Genomic DNA, 6,043 nt, shown 5'->3' on the forward strand with positions numbered 1-6,043 from the left:
TGTGAAGCGGTCACCTGCACCTAGGGGAACAGCTAACTGCTCAGAAGTATAAGGACTGACTGACTGACCATGGAGACCACACCCGGCCCCGAGAGGGGGGAGGGGGGTTTAAGGTGGAATACAACACACAGTCTTACTGGTTAGGAGCGGAAGCACATCGTGCAGAGCGGCATCGTGGTAGGTCCTACCCAAGGGGGGAAGAGATACTACAAACACGGAAACCAAGGACAGAGGGCTGAATGGGCTCGTAGGCCAGCAGGTGGCATCACGTGCTGGGCATGGTATGCCATAGTTATGGCATCGACGACTAATTGGGCTCTGCGTGCAATCCAAGTAGATGCGAAGAGCGTGCACCGGACACAGCAACGCCAAGGCTGGGTCTGCCTCCTCCTGCGCTTGCAGGTTCACCACCTGATCCCTAAAAGGATGTGGGAACCTTGGGCACGTAGCACGATCGGGCACGTAGCCCGATATCCTGATCAACCAACGTGACGGGTTGGGGAGCGCAAGCCACACCCCCAAGCTCCGTGCGAGAAGGACCAAGGGTACTATAGTGTCGGACGTAGCAACGGGCGGGGCCTCGCGACGGGGCGGAGCCCGGGGTGCTGAGACTAGAGACATCGAAGCACTTATCTCCCTCCTTGTGACCGCTCCTGGAACAGCCTGGGACAGGGGAGGGCAGATTTGAGTCCTCGTGGCCCATGGAGACCGTCGGCTCGGGGGCAGGCTTGTGCCCCAGCTGGGCGCATGGAAGCGGGAGGTCCGGTTCCAGGGCCCCGTACCTGCCAAAGAGAACCGGTGGTCGAACCCTGCCATCGAGGGTAGTGAGAGCGGAGGAGCTCACAGATCGCATGCGGGCAGTGAAAGGTGCCTGCCACGAGCACGTGAGCTCATCATGCACCTCTGGGTAGACAAAATGGGGACAGAGCGTGGCCGTGAGCGGCGCTCTGGCCCCAGGAATCAATCGTCGAGCCGCGAGGTTCGGGGGGGGGTGTTGTGGGAGGATTCCACTCCAGCCCGACACGCGCGGCTTCCCGGGCAAGCATGGCCATCAGCTCCATGTCTACCTGCAACTGAGCCGCCGCACCCGAGGGTGGGAGTCCAGCCGAGTCCTCAGCTTCAGACATGACGAACCCGCTCTCCGATGCCGCGATCGATAGCTCATCATTGTCAGGCGCCCCGAACTAGATTGCGGGTCCGCCGTGAAACAAACTGGCAACCTCGCCCCAATGCTCGGTTGGAGCATACAAGCGTGACGGGGAGTGGGAGGTCCGTCGGGGAATACCCGGCGGAGAGGCTCCCACTGAGGTCCCCATATCGCCCCCAGTGCTAAACGACCCCGCCTCATACCCGTAGGTAGAAGGACAGAGTCGGGGAGCTGCTGGGGTCGCTTGCGCTCTTACGAGGGCGAGCCGCGACCGCAACGTAGCCATGGTCATATCCTCGCAGTGAGGACATGAACCATCCACGAACGTTGACTCCACGTGGGTGGCACCCAGACACGAAAGGCAGCGATCGTGGCCATCAGATGGGGAGAGACATCGACCGCAACCAGGAAATAAACACAAACAAAAAAAAATCTTGAAAAAGACGCTTTCCATTTGCGCCACTCTTTTAGAGAAAATATTACTCTTTTGTGTGTATATATAGTATATATATATAAATAGGTAGATATATATAAATATATATAAATAAACAAAGTTATTCACTCAGGGTGTATGCTCAGCACAACGTAGTGTGCGAGGGGGAGGAGATCCCATAGGCCCCGTAGATCCAACAGTGTGTAGAGATGAATGGAGGCGGGAGGAATACAGCTCTGTGACTTGCTCGCTCGGCTCCGAAGAAGATATCTGATGTGTGTTTGCAGCGTCACTCCTTTTATACCCGTATGTCCAGGGGAGTGGCATGCAAATTCCACACGCCAATTTCCATTGGCCTTTTCGCAAGATCAGAGATGTCTGGGCTCCGCAGGAGCGACCCCTAGTGTCAACTCATCGACACAGCGTCGAGTGAGTGACAGATGTGTTTATGTCGTTGTCAGGCATTAATCCTGTTGGGCCTTAAAATTATCTTGATTTAGTTTTGAGTGCCCAGGAATAAATAAATAAATACAAATAAATGAATAATAAAATAAAATAAAATAAATAAATAAGAAGTATTTTGTAATAATTTGTGGTCACTTAAATTTTTTACTGTCACTTTTAGCACATATTTAGAAATAATTAGTAGGACATACTGTCCAGTAAAACTATTCAAAACACTTACTGAATACATTAGACTACAGAAGTGAGTAGACCAGTTGTCGCTTAACTTCATACAGTTCTGCTGTGCCCCAGTACAATTTTAGGCTATTTATAAATCCTTGTCTCACTAGAGGCATTACAGGTTCCACCTGAGATATTTTCGCTGACAATGCAATCATTAGCAATCACGTCGTGTGACTTCTCTATCTGCTGTTGTTCAGCAGAACTAGCGATGATCGATTTGCTAATGAACCACTCTTTTGTGTCACTTCTATTCAATTAATTGGTTAAACGGTTCACCAAAACTGTATGAATCGATTCGCGATTCAGTTTGATTAATTCGGAGACTCACGTCAAAAGCGTTGTGTAAAGAGGATGTCCACTGAAACAAAACATGCAAATGTATATTTGCCAGGGAAGGTTTCTTACATCACAATCTGAAGGTCACCGCAACAGGTAAAGTTATTTTTCCAACCAAAAGAGTATCAAAACAAACAGTGGCCCACATGAATCGAGAATTGAGTATTGTATTTTATTTTATTTTTTTACATGTAGCCTCCACTAGAGTTCTATATATAATAATTGTACATGAATACACTAATCATTCAGTACCATGGTGGGCCTAAATATAAAATTTACGGTAGGTCTATATTACTATACATCACTGAACCATATACTTTTTAAAGGTAATTGTCAAATTAGCAAGTAAACTGTCCGTTTAAATTCGTCAGATAGCCTAAGTACTCGACAGTTACTGACGTCTGGTGGCCAAAAGATGAAGCGCATCTTCAAAGCCACTTTGGCATTTTGTGTGAAGGTATTGTCGGTTGTCACTCAAGTAAAATAAAAAATGTGTTAGAAAGTAGTAGGTTTTTATCCTTTTTGCGGATGTGGCCTAGTGTGAATGGACTAAGCAGACCCGATTCGTGTAAAATTCAGTGACCAAGTGAAAGCCCCCCACATGAACACTAGAGAGCAGCACACCATATTTTTCAGAATAAGACCTTAAACATGATTTGTCACATTGTTCTTGAATCTTAGCATGCAGTTTAAAGGTGTGCTTAAAATAGTTTTTTCTGAGCTTAGTGAAACAGTGTTTTCCTTTTGTCTTAAAGGGATAGTTCGCTCAAACATTTTAATTATATCATTTACTCTCCCTCATGCCATCCCAGATGTGTATGTCTTTCTTTCTTCTGCAGAACACAAATTAAGATTTTTAGAAGAATATCTCAGCTCTGTAGGTCCATAAAATGTAAGTGAATGTTGACCAAAACTTTGAAGCTCCAAAAAGCACATAGAGGCAGCATAAAAGTAATCCTACAACTGCAGTGTTTTAATCCATGTCTTCTGAAGTGATCTAATAGTTTTTTTGTGAGAACAGACAAAATTCAACCCACTTTTCACTGTACATCTTGCAATCTCTAGGCACGATCATGATTGAAAGCTTGATTACACTTCCTATTGCATGCGCAGAGTGTTAGAAAGTGTAATCGAGCTTGAAATCATGATCACCAAGGAGACTGCTGATGTCAAGATTTATAGTGAAAAAGGAGATACATTTTGGTCTGTTCTCACCCAAAACTGATTAAATTGCTTTAGAAGACATGGATAAAACCACTGGAGTCTTATGGATTACTTGTATGCTATCTTTATATGCTTATTGGACCTTCAAAATTTTGGTCACAATTCACTTGCATTGTGAGGACCTACAGAGCTGATATATTCCTTTAAAATCTTTGTTTGTGTTCTGCAGAAGAAAGAAAGTCATACACATCTGGGATGGCTGTAAACAATGATATAATTTTTTATAGAAAGTTTTGATTGTTTTTGTGCTAATAATATTGTATTATGAAGTTAGAATTTGTCATTTATAGCTTAAAGGGTTAGTTTATTCAAAAATGAATAATTTATTCATCTTTATGTTCCTCAATTACCATTCACTTATGTCTACCATTAATTTGTATCAAATGAAAGTGAATAGTGACTGAGGCTTTTATTGTGCCTTATATCTGCTTGTGTTTTCCATGGCAGAAAGAAAATTGTACGTTTCTGGAACAACATGATGGTGAGTAAATGATGACACAATTAAAATTTTAGGTGAACTATCCCTTTAATTAAAATAAACAGAAAAACGATCTGTATGTCATTGTGTATGAAATAATGTTTTATACGATAATATAGAGTTTCTGGAAGTCTAAAGATGACATCATTCCACTTGATACATTTCCTTCTAACACATTTTTGAAGGATTGTATGAATCGCAAAGGAAAGAATTATCATAAACATCAAACAATAGGTTGTTGATTAATTGTTATACCTTCGCAAACTCCCTTTTTTCTCCATATAATCAGGAAGACATTTATCATATTAATACAAGCACTATATAAACAATTATATCAAGGAAGTACAGTAAACTTTAAATCAATTCAAAGTTGTTTCCTGCCAAATTTTTCCCTATGGGAATCACTTTTTGATTGTGCATAAATGAAGAGTACAATGTTACTCTCTAGCCAGGCACTTTTAGGTTTTCTGTGGACCACCTGTGTTTGTGATGTGTAAGGGGCCCTCTGACATGCAGGTGTGCGTTAGGAGATTTGTTGAGGGTGTCCTGGCAACAAATTCATCTTTTTCCCACTCTGGATTTCCCAGAGATTGCGGATACTGCGTCCTCACAACTCAGGTCCCAAGATACTTCCTGTCCATCAATATAACCTGAATAATAGTGGGAACAAAGGAGCAGAGAGAGAAAGAGAGAGAGGTTAGAGAGAAGCTCTGTGCCTTGCCCATATTGACGACAATGTGCTAACTGTGCAAAATTCCTCTTGCACCTTCAAATGGTGTTGTGTGTGTATATGTGTTTGAATATATTAATAAAATATTGTACAGATACAGTGGGTTTAAAGACCTGACTGATATATCGGTTTTATCGATTAATCGGCACCAATAGATTCTCTTTGGAACTATCGGTTATCAAAAAAAAAAAAGCACTGACAATTGAAAAAAAAAAGTGTACCCGGTGGATTTTGGGATTGAGATTTTTTTAAACTATCAGCCGATTAATCGGTTATCGGCTTTTCACACCAGCTCAGTTATTGGTATCGCCAAATCCAATATTGGTCGTCCTCTAATCAGAATAACAATTTTTGTGTATGTGTGTGTGTGTGGGGGGGGGGTCATATTTTGTTGCCCCTTTTGCTGTAATGATAGCACAATGAGAATAAACATTTTCCAAAGAGCATCATATGTGCTTCAATGGAAGCAAGTAAATCTGAACTTTTGCACAAAGGAGGTAACATGGTCAGTGTCACAAGTTTGCTTATTTGATTAGTGACTTATAATATATGCAATAACGATGCAGAATAGTCATTTCTTTTACATCATAACGTTTCTTTGTTTAAAACGATTAAAACTCCTAAAATTTTAACTAAAATCAGATTTTGAATCCCAGACTTTCAATGTGGCATCACATTTTTTAACCCTACTGTATACGTAAGTAAAAATGTCTAGTACACAGACAATGCACTTCACCATGAAAGAAACAAGTATAGTTAAAAAAAAAAAAAAGAGTATGCTTTCTCACACTCTTTGCATGCACCCAGTTCTAACAGTACCAGTCAACCAGCACATGAGGACAAATAGAGAGAAACCCCTATTCACAACCTTGTAGGGTGCTTCCTTAATGGAAAGGGGGAAAGCAGCATACTGTGAGAACATTTGTTCTCTTCCTCTCACCGTGTGGGAAAACTCCTCTGCCCCTCTCACACATCATGCTGGACAGGGACTCACTCATTTATTTGCCT

Source organism: Xyrauchen texanus, chromosome 28 (assembly GCF_025860055.1).
Source record: "Xyrauchen texanus isolate HMW12.3.18 chromosome 28, RBS_HiC_50CHRs, whole genome shotgun sequence".
Classification (NCBI taxonomy): domain Eukaryota; kingdom Metazoa; phylum Chordata; class Actinopteri; order Cypriniformes; family Catostomidae; genus Xyrauchen; species Xyrauchen texanus.